The 11,890-nt window shown below is 43.9% G+C and overlaps 1 protein-coding gene across 2 annotated transcripts in view; it reads left to right on the top strand.

The window, feature by feature from the left end:
* Positions 1-1,982: 1,982 nt before the first annotated feature.
* HERC3 (HECT and RLD domain containing E3 ubiquitin protein ligase 3) overlaps positions 1,983-11,890 on the top strand; it is a 112,303-nt gene continuing 102,395 nt past the window's right edge. For both annotated transcript variants that reach the window (XM_089652318.1, XM_089652317.1), the window contains exon 1: positions 1,983-2,128. The gene's annotated coding sequence lies outside the window, so the exon portion shown is untranslated. The remainder of the gene's footprint in view (positions 2,129-11,890) is intronic.

Below are 11,890 nucleotides of genomic sequence, written 5' to 3'. Positions count from 1 at the left end.
ACACAGGTCTCTCTGCTGTCAGGAAGGACATGCTGTATTGTATTTCTCTACATACCTCTGTAGTAAAACACACACAGCACACAATGTAAAACACACACAGTTAACCCTTTGATCGCACCAGATGTTAACCCCTTCCTGCCCAGTGTCATTAGTACAGTGTGCTTTTTATTAGCACTGATCATTGTATTAGTGTCACTGGGAATGTCAGTGGCAGTTAGTCAGTTCCCCTCCAGTGTCAGAATGCCCGCCGCAGACCCACTATAAATCGCTGATTTACTAGTTAAAAAAAAAAATTCCAGTATCTATACCACCATTTGTAGACGCAATAACTTTCATGTAGATCAATTCATTGCACGTATTGGGATTTTTTTTTAGCAAAGACATGTAGCAGAATACATTTTGGCCTAAATTTATGGCAATTTATTTTTCTATTGGATATGCTTTATATCAAAAAGACAAAAATATTTTATTTTTAAAATTGTAGGTATTTTTAGCCAAAAAAAAACAAAAACGCACAGGCGATCAAATACCGCCAAAAGAAAGCTCTATTTGTGGGAAAAAAAGGATATATATTTCATTTACGTTCAACGTTGCATGACCGCACAATTGTCAGTTAAAGTAATGCAGCGCTGTAATGCACAAAATGGCCTGGTCAGGAATGGGGGTAAATCCTCTGGAGGGCAAGTGGTTAAACCAATAAAGGTGCTGCGACCATTTTTTATACTGCAAATAATGTATTGTCTCTATATATTGATGTTAAATTTGCAGTCTTTCATCCCATGCTGATGTTATAAAATGAAAGTGTGTGCTGTGATCATAGAACTCCTTGTCGCCTCCTCATCCACCTAACCTAACCTTTCCATATCTGCCAATCCCTCCACTGGCTTCCCATTGCCCAACAAATGAAATTCAAAGCATTAACAATAACATATAAAGCAATTTATAACTCTGCCCCAAATTACATCACCGATCTTGTCTCAAAATATCACCCAAACAATCCTCTCTGCTCCTCCCATGACCTCCTGCTCTCTAGATCTCGTCTCCTCCTCCCATGCTTGTCTCCAGGACTTCTCCAGAGCTTCCCCCATCCTCTGGAACTCTCTACCCCAATGTATTAGACTATCGCCTACTATGCTTACTTTTAGGCGATCTCTGAAAACCTATCTCTTCAGGGAAGCCTATCCTGCCCTCAGCTAATACTGGAATCTTCTATTCCTCTTACCAGTCCATCCCCCAAAGTTACTACCTCTTATACCACTAGCCCCTCCCTCTTAGATTGTAAGCTCCAAGGAGCAGGGCCCTCCTATCCCTTTTGTATTGAACTGTATTGTCTCCTGTCATATTGTAAAGCGCTGAGCAAACTGTTGGCGCTATATAAATCCTGTATAATAATAATGTTGCTGTATTCAGGGGGCGGAAAGGTGGGTGGGCATTGTGTAGCCCTCAGACCGCGCCCAGCTTACGGTAGGTTCCTGAGAGGCGGGGGCGGGACTTCTAGGCACAGGGGATAGTGTCGCTCTCACACCCCGCCCAAATAGCACACTATGGCACTGTATACAGGGGGCGGGGATTGCAGTCTACCAGACCCCGCCAAACTGGCTGCAGAATGTCACTGCACCGGGGGCGGGAGTGGGTGGGCTTATAGGCATTGGTTCTCCAGTCACCGCCCACCCCGCCCAGCTGGCACTCCAGTATGTTATGGGAGTGTGGGCGGGACTTGAAGGCATCGCGTCACATGTAGTCCAAATGTATCTCCGGTTAGGTATGCAATCAGTTTGTTCAACGAGCTTCCCATAGAATTCTGTCTTCTCAATGGGCTAGGTGCCGCCCCTGACCTATCGACCAATCCGGCCCTGATCCTCGCCCATTCCTATTGATCACATGACGATGGAGTGGGCGGTCGGAGAACACCTACACACCAACCAGGGGCACAGCAGCCAGCAGTCATGATCCGCCCCCTTCCTCCCGCATAGAGTCCAAGTGTCTGTGTGTGTCAGCCTGCTGTCATTGGCTCGTACTCGGTGTCGGTCAACGGCTAGATGGGGCGGGGCCTGTGTGGGAGTCATTTCCTAAACTTCCCTGTTATGATGAGAAGAGACAGAGGAAGGCTCGTATGATCGGGACGAAGGTAAGGGCAGCGATCCCCATTGTGTGCACACCTCTGCCCAGTGGTGACAGATGTACGATCGCTGTGTGTGGAGCTCGCACTGTCATGATCGTCTGATTGTATGACATGAATATTCCTCCTCCCTTCTGTATACATGCCCGGAGACCAGCAACACCGCCCTCCTGGCTCAGCATCACTCGGGAGGAGTCCCTGTAGCTGGGATCGCACGATTTGTCAAAGATCGATCGGCTCTGCTGGTTGTATAGGGGGGGGGAATGACAGGCTGGGGGATGGTTACTGATCGGCTCTAGTGTATGGGGGGGGAATGACAGGCTGGGGGATGGTTACTGATCGGCTCTAGTGTATGGGGGGGAATGACAGGCTGGGGGATGGTTACTGATCGGCTCTAGTGTATGGGGGGGAATGACAGGCTGGGGGATGGTTACTGATCAGCTCTAGTGTATGGGGGGAATGACAGGCTGGGGGATCCTGTAGATGGAAGGCTGTCCCTTACTGAGAAGATCGGACAACTTTGCGATGGCTGGAGCTCTGTCTGAGTCCATCAGATCCTGTCCAGCTTGTGTCCCCAGGGATTTATTTGTTGTAATCTCTGACCGGGACTCTGTGATCAGCTGATCATGTGCAGCCATGACAACTCTGATATGGCAATGCTGGGTGCAGAGCGGTCCTGTGTACTATTGGCATCAACTCATCTCACTGCAGGGCCGGATCTAGGGGGGTGCTGGACCCCCTCCCCCATCTCCAGGTCTCTGAGAATGCATCCAATGATCAATGAGCCAGTCTGATCCAGAGTGTTGGTGTAAGGAAGCACTCTGGTGGGGACAATTGATGTAAGGGGGAGCTATTTGGGATACTGATGTAAGGGGGCACTCTGGTGGAGATACCTGATTATATATAAGAGGGCACAATAACTGGTCATATACAGTCAGGTCCAAAAATATTGGGACATCGACACAATTCTAACATTTTTGGCTCTATACACCACCACAATGGATTTGAAATGAAACAAACAAGATGTGCTTTAACTGCAGACTGTCAGCTTTAATTTGAGGGTATTTACATCCAAATCAGGTGAACGGTGTAGGAATTACAACAGTTTGCATATGTGCCTCCCACTTGTTAAGGGACCAAAAGTAATGGGACAGAATAATAATTATAAATCAAACTTTCACTTTTTAATACTTGGTTGCAAATCCTTTGCAGTCAATTACAGCCTGAAGTCTGGAACGCATAGACATCACCAGACGCTGGGTTTCATCCCTGGTGATGCTCTGCCAGGCCTCTACTGCAACTGTCTTCAGTTTCTGCTTGTTCTTGGGGCATTTTCCCTTCAGTTTTGTCTTCAGCAAGTGAAATGCATGCTCAATCAGATTCAGGTCAGGTGATTGACTTGGCCATTGCATAACATTCCACTTCTTTCCCTTAAAAAACTCTTTGGTTGCTTTTGCAGTATGCTTTGGGTCATTGTCCATCTCCACTGTGAAGCGGCGTCCAATGAGTTCTGAAGCATTTGGCTGAATATGAGCAGATAATATTGCCCAAAACACTTCAGAATTCATCCTGCTGCTTTTGTCAGCAGTCACATCATCAATAAATACAAGAGAACCAGTTCCATTGGCAGCCACACATGCCCACGCCATGACACTACCACCACCATGCTTCACTGATGAGGTGGTATGCTTAGGATCATGAGCAGTTCCTTTCCTTCTCCATACTCTTCTCTTCCCATCACTCTGGTACAAGTTGATCTTGGTCTCATCTGTCCATAGGATGTTGTTCCAGAACTGTGAAGGCTTTTTTAGATGTCGTTTGGCAAACTCTAATCTGGCCTTCCTGTTTTTGAGGCTCACCAATGGTTTACATCTTGTGGTGAACCCTCTGTATTCACTCTGGTGAAGTCTTCTCTTGATTGTTGACTTTGACACACATACACCTACCTCCTGGAGAGTGTTCTTGATCTGGCCAACTGTTGTGAAGGGTGTTTTCTTCACCAGGGAAAGAATTCTTCGGTCATCCACCACAGTTGTTTTCCGTGGTCTTCCGGGTCTTTTGGTGTTGCTGAGCTCACCGGTGCGTTCCATCTTTTTAAGAATGTTCCAAACAGTTGTTTTGGCCACGCCTAATGTTTTTGCTATCTCTCTGATGGGTTTGTTTTGTTTTTTCAGCCTAATGATGGCTTGCTTCACTGATAGTGACAGCTCTTCAGATCTCATCTTGAGAGTTGACAGCAACAGATTCCAAATGCAAATAGCACACTTGAAATGAACTCTGGACCTTTTATCTGCTCATTGTAATTGGGATAATGAGGGCATAACACACACCTGACCATGGAACAGCTGAGAAGCCAATTGTCCCATTACTTTTGGTCCCTTAACAAGTGGGAGGCACATATGCAAACTGTTGTAATTCCTACACCGCTCACCTGATTTGGATGTAAATACCCTCAAATTAAAGATGACAGTCTGCAGTTAAAGCACATCTTGTTCGTTTCATTTCAAATCCATTGTGGTGGTGTATAGAGCCAAAAATGTTAGAATTGTGTCAATGTCCCAATATTTATGGTCCTGACTGTATAAAGGGGCACTCTGGGAGATACCTGATCATATATAAGGGGGCACAATAACTGGTCATATATAAGGGGGCACTCTGGTGGGGATAACTGGTCATATATAAGGGGGCACTCTGGTGGGGATAACCGGTCATATATAAGGGGGCACTCTGGTGGGGATAACCGGTCATATATAAGGGGGCACTCTGGTGGGGATAACCGGTCATATATAAGGGGGCACTCTGGTGGGGATAACCGGTCATATATAAGGGGGCAATCTGGTGGGGATAACCGGTCATATATAAGGGGGCACTCTGGTGGGGATACCTAATGTAAGGAGGTACTGTGATGGGGACACTTGAAGTAAAGGGGCAGGCAGTATTGACATTATGCCGCCTGACTTTTTTTTTTTTTTACTGCACCCCTAGATCAGAAAGGCTAGGACCGGCCCGGCTCTCCAGCAAATTCCACAGAGTGTGATAAAATACAGATCAAGAAATCTGATGAAAAGACCTCTGTCCCAGCCATCCATACCCTTTAGTCATGTGTGTGTACAGCCTTTTTGGTTGCACAGGAGGCAGAGGTGGGCCTTCCAATCAAGTAGCCGCTGTGATTGGCGGTCACATGATCAGAAAGCTCCTGATCGCACATATGCATTGGGAACTTTCTGGTTTCCCTTTAGTTGCTGTTTTGGGAGCACACAGGAAGTGCATTTGCAGTGCAGTAAACTGTTTACAGATAGACGCATACATGCGGCCGCTTATGGTTAAAGCCCAGCCCCTGAGAGGCTGCATATATGTGGCCAGTCAGCACAAATGGGTTAAAGTGGTTGTAAACCCTTACATCTAGCCAGTGAAGTGAATGACCTCAAGTGATACACAGAGATTAAATAAATCCTCCTACATAAGTTTTATCTGTCTATCTGCAGTTTTCTCTTCTGTTCAACCATTCAAAGTGCTGTATTTATACAGCTTATCTGAGCTGTCAGAAAACAGGGAGCTGAAGCTGCACCCTGCAAGGTTCAGGAAGAGCTGATTGGAGGGAAAGGGACACAACCCCTTCACCCAGCACATATGAACAGAGCTAAGGCTGTCAATCACAGACTGTGTGCTGGAGCTGCCTCCCCTGTCTCCTTCTTTCTCTTGGTGTCAAAAACTTGTCTGAAATGATTCATGCAGATAGCAGAGGAATGAGGCAACAAACAGAAATGGCATTTAGTGCTCTGGATTGAGACAAATACACACTACAGAGGGGTATGCTTTGTTCATATTTGAGGTTTGCAACCACCTTAAATGGTATTAACCCCAAAAACAAAGTATTGCAGCTTACCAGTACTTAGATGTTGTAGCTGCATTCGTTTTCTTTTATTTTCACCTGCTGATCCGCACAGTAAGTCTTATATTTTTCAACTTCCTTTACCAGACCAAACTGCCCAGACAAAGTGGCAGCTAGAGGTTACCATTTACCACTGATAGGGATGTGTAAAGTGGAAATAAACCCCTTTATCCTTTTTAGTCAAGGAAGCTGCCATCTTAGCTTTTGTTTGATCTGCAACTGCCATGGTGCTGCACATGTGATCAGCTATGACATCAGTGATTTGATGGTTTGGTAGGGAGTACAAAGAAATGTGACAGTTACATTCCCCACATTCCCAGCCAGGAATGTAACTGTTTTTTGAAACTGTTAAATCGATGGGTTTAGTTCCACTTTAACTTCATCCTTTTCGCGCTATAACCGAAAGACGGCTACAGTGCAGTTGTCTAGTTCTGGGACGACGTCCATGGACGTTATTTCAGAACACGCCCCCAGCAGCATGTACCCAGCACCACCGGTGATCGCTGCGTCCTACGGATGACGAATGATGGCTACAGCGCGGTTGTCCAGTTCTGGGAGGACGTCATATGACATCCTCCTAGAACGCGCCCTCCCCCCGGTGATTGCTGTGTATGGACACAACTGGTCACGTGATACAGTAAACGGCCAATCACAGCAGCCTTTTACCATGTGATCAGCTGTGTCCAATGACACAGCAGATCACTGGGTAAATACAATTGCCGGTTATCGGCTGCACTTTCCTCACACTGTCATAGCGTGAGGAAAGTACTGCCGATAACTGGCAATTGTCAGAGAAGTGATCGGCATTAATCATCAGGGCACTAATGATCAGTGCCCTGCAGTGCCGCTCACCTGTGCCCTGCAATGCCACCCATCAGTGCTGCCTATCAGTGCCAGCTCATCAGTGCCTCCTATCAATGCCCATCAGTGCTGCCTATCTGTGCCACCTCATGAATGCCCATCAGTGCTGCCTATCAGTGTCCATCAGTGCCACCTCATCAGTGCCCATCAGTGCTGCATATCAGTGCAGCCTCATCAACGCACATCAGTAAAGGAGAACAATTACCTGTTTGCAAAATGTTATAATAGAAATAAAGAATTTTTATTTTTTTTTGCAAAATGTTTGCTCTTTTTTTTGTTTATAGTGCAAAAAATAAAACACCCAGCAGCAAGTACATACCACCAAAAGAAAGCTCTATTTGTGTGAAAAAATTGATAAAAATTTCATATGGGTACAGTGTTGCATGACCATTCAATTTTCATTCAAAGTGCAACAGCACTGAAAGCTGAAAATTGGCCTGGGCAGGAAGGGGGGTATAAGTGCCCAGTAGGCAATTGGTTAAAATGATCAGCTTTTATTCCTCTATGTAAACTTTTTATCCCAAAATGAAAAACAAATGTTGCTGTAACTGCTTAAAAAGTGGTAGTTGGGAGTTCAGCTTCCGTTTATTAGTCAACTCCATCTAAATCTGCTAGTACAAAAGCTGGCCATACGCTAGAAGAATTTTTCTTTCAAAATAATTTGTTTTAGGACCATTCACTTGATTTTTTTTTTTTTTTTTGAATCGTTAATGGGGTCAATGCAACTTTTGTTTGACGATAATGACAAGAAAATTGCCCTGAGCACAATGGAATTTTTTTTTTATTTTGTATGAATTTCAAATAGTATGGTTTTTGTTCAGGAAATTCCATTCATTCCAAAAGCAAATGTCAAAAGTAAACAACATTTAAGGTACTTTCATATGACATTTATCAAGTCTTCAACTGCCCTGTAAGATTTTACATTTGAATGTTTGTACAAACAAATCTACTGTATGACCAGCTCAAAGCGGCATAAAATTCAAAAGCTAATATCTATGATTGTGCAGCTTACCAATTTTTAGACGTGTTGGCTGAATTTATTTTATTTTTTTTAGGTTTCCTTTCTTCAATTTTCACCTGGTGAACCAGCCAGTAGGTTGTTTTTCAACAGAACAAGGTGTCTTGCAGTTAGAGGGTTGAGACAAACCATTTGACTGTGGCAGGGTGCTTACAGTAACCAACATTTATTCAGTTATCTAAAACCTTTACCCCAAAAGGAATAAAATTGAAGCCAAACACCAGATAACACTTTATATTCAGTTACAGCAAACAATTTGTTCTATCTATCCATCCAGTCATATCCGACCCTTGGCGATTGCATGGACAATCACTTGTAAGCGACTTTTTCCATGAATTCTCTTTGCAATTATTTTTACAGGGTAGGTTGCCAGGTCTTTCCCCAACCCTTACCATGCAGGAAATTCAATTTGTTAGTGTATCTAAATCTGCTAGTACTTCTAAAACTCCCCTCCTCCCAGACTGACAATGCTGCTGTCCAAATCTGCAACTTTTGCACCTTCATCCAGAGTGGAGGCATTCTAATACAGGAGGTGTGCTACTGGCCAGATCACCAGGTGAAAACAAAGGGGGAAAAAAACCTAAAAAAGAAAACTAATGCAGCCACCACATTTAATGATTGGTAAGCTGCAATATATTACATTTTTGGTTTTCATATGCTAACCTCTCCCCGGAATAAGAATGCTGCTATTCAAGGATGTCCCTGTTGCTCCCCTGGTAGAGTTGAGACCAGGGGCGGACTGACCATTTGGAAATTCGGGCACTGCCCGAGGGCCCAGGGTCAGTAGGGGGCCCCATGAGATGCCCCTGGTACTTTTTTCATAGGCTTTTTTGAGCTTGGGCAATGACACAGGGGCCCCATGATCCCCCTATTGCGCAGGGGCCCCATGAGTTGTCAGTTCACCCCTGGTTGAGACACTCTATGACTTTGTGTTACTGGCCAGATTACCAAGTGAAAAGAAAAATAATACAGCCACCACATTGAAGGATTGATGAGCTTCAATATTTTACAATTTTGTTTTGAGTTTAAAGTGTAACTAAACCCACAACAGTAAAATCAGTCTGTATTAGCAATAAAGCATGTTTGTTATACTCACTGTGGAACAAAAGGGGTTAATCCTCTGCATTGTGTAAAAAAGCTGTTTGATCCTGACTTCTCTGATCCTCCCCTTCTTCCAGTGTCCCCCTCTTATCTCCTAATAAGACAGACTGAACTGTAGCTATTCTGCACATGCTCAGTTTAGTGCATATTGCTACAGAGGGTTTTTTTTCTTGGGAGAGTGCATGTGATCAGCGCAGGGCCAATCAGCACTGTCCAGACAGAGGGTCAGGGGTTTTGCATCCTCCCAGAGAAGAAAGAAAATTCTTCCTATAAGCTTTAACCAGTGCTCTGCTGGACACTGATATAAGTCACAAGACTGCTCTAACTGCTGATGAGAAAATGTATTTAGCATTTTTTATTTACTAAAATAATTGTATTTCCAGGTTGTGTGTACTGTGGGAGACCAGATATAGTGAATGCAGGGTCCTGGGTTTAGTATCACTTTGACACTGTTTTATAGATGGAACCATGGTGGAGAAAAAAACCTGCACTGCTTTTTTCAAGGCAGTACAGCATTTTGGAGTCAATGCTCTAAGAGATAAATATCACATTTAATTTTTTAGTTAAAATAACTCATGCGGTATTTATTTCAAAAGTAGTCAATTCACTAAAAAACATGCACTGTTTACCGAATGCAATACATATTTATGTTTTGTGATATTATTACTTAAATTTTGCATTATTTTTGGTGGTTTTTCCTTTTTTTGCAGGCTAACATTGCACCAGAATGCACACAACAATATGGTGAAAGTATGAAAACATTGTAGTGTGCCTTCAATCACAAACTGATCTCCCCCTGATGAAATGTTACAATGTATTTTCATTCCTGAGCTCAGAGAACATTTTCACATTGATACATTGTATACTTTTCACTTTCTGGCCAATCGGAGTCCCTCTAATTGTTATTTTGTACATTTCTATATATTGCCAGCAAACACCTGATGATAAATAACGAATGTGTGTGTTTTTTAATGAATTGACTTTAATGATTTATTTCATGTTTTTTTCGTGGTATTTATCTATTTTAACAAATGTGTGGTCTTTACCTCACATTGGATATTTTACTTTGATGAATTAACTCTTTTATTGCGATATCTCTGAAAAATGAGTTGTGACCTTTACATAGCATGCAGTAACCTTTAGTGAATTGAACTCGGTGTCCAGTTGGGTCATATCTGTGCACAAAAAGAGACAGGTTTGTTGTAGTGCACTGTGTATGTACATTGTGGTGTTATACTAAATGAATGGCAAAGCACTTCACTTAGCTCTGTGTTGCTGTAATGCATGGGAAAAGCGCATTTTAATGCATGTTTCTGCATCTCACTAATCAGAAATGGCCTCTAAAGTGACACTAAATACACACTGTTTAACCCCTTCACGCCGACTGTACGCAATCATGCGGTCTCTCTGCGGCTGGGCCTTGACGCCGAGTGGCTGCATATTTGCGTACCATTTGAAAACTCATATGTGCTGAGAGTGCGTGCCCTGTGCGCTCCCAGCACATATGTCGGTGTCTTACGGAAAGGTCCCGATCTCCCCTTGCGATCGGGACCTTTTCTGATCATGATACCGCCGTGACAGCGGATTACAACGGTCACATGACCCTAAAACCCTGTCCCGCCTCCTGCATTTAAAACCCCTTAAAGGGCCAGGAGACACCGGTGTGGAGAGGTTATTTTCAGTATCCCTTCTCACCCCTGGTTCACATATCTGCGGGCCCCGTTTTGCGCGGACACGAGAGCCCATTCGTTGGAATGGACTCCTAGGACACGCAGGGAAGAAGTCCCTGCACTTCTTCGGAAAACACAGCCCACACGGGAACCTCGGATCCCAGTATGGTTGCGATTTCCACTGCTGGCGGCATGCTATTAGAATTAATGGCACCCGCCCACGGGTCTGCATTTCTCTGTGCGGGTGGTGCGGCTGCACGGATTTTTGTCCGGATCCGCAGCGGCACCACCCGCTCAGGTGTTAACCAAGCCTTAATGACCTAGATCTTCCCAATCCTGTCTGCAGAGAAACATAAGCAGAAGGTGCTTCTAGTCCTCTGCTACTGGTCACATGTTTAAAAAAAAAACAAAAAACACCCGTTGGGATACAGAGTAAAAATAAATAATATCAATAAACTGTTTTACATTTCATACAAATGTATATTTGAAATCAAATATTTATGGCAATAAAATGGTGTGAGAGGATTTTTGCCAATCACAAGCTGTGTCACACCCCTCCAGCCTGTGTCTATTGTGTATATGTGCTTAGAATTAGTGGGAGGTGAAGTCTCCATCAATCAAGATGTAATATCTTGCCCCCACTGTGTTTAGCTGGTTAGTGGGCATGGAGGAGGGAGGAAGGGAGGGGAGTGTCATTTACTACTGTGTATATGTCCACATGTGTAACTCTGTACTGACATGGGCTACTGAGAAGTGATCATGGAGGAAATGCTCAGCATAGAAACTCACTGAAAACTGAGCTTGTGCAGAGCTGCCAACAGCTGCTCTGCAGACCCTCCAGCTGCAGTGGGGACATGGACTGAAGGGAGGGAGGGATAGAAAACAGGAGGATCAATCTGTTTTTTTGCAGAATACAGAAAATAAATCCCTTGGTGACTAAGTCAGCATGAACAGAATGTAATTCAGCATTTTATGATGTGGGTTTAATGACATTTTAAGCTGGTCATATACATACAAACTGAATGTACAATCTTTACCAAAGACTGTGTATTATGAGGACACACCTAAACATTCTCTTCAAACGATATCAAATCAGCCAGGCTCCTGACATTCATAGTCGTTGGCAGATCAGCTAGAAATTGTACCATCAGTTTGTATAGTGTATGGTCAGCCTTATACAGAAAGTAGTTCAAAGTCCAATTCTAGGTAAAATAGGTCAAAGCTCAATT

Source organism: Staurois parvus, unplaced genomic scaffold (assembly GCF_062004578.1).
Source record: "Staurois parvus isolate SC_StPar_1 unplaced genomic scaffold, SC_StPar_1.0 ptg000679l, whole genome shotgun sequence".
Classification (NCBI taxonomy): Eukaryota; Metazoa; Chordata; class Amphibia; order Anura; family Ranidae; genus Staurois; species Staurois parvus.
The sequence above is the reverse complement of the archived record's forward strand: the minus strand, read 5'-3'. Positions and strand labels throughout refer to the sequence as shown.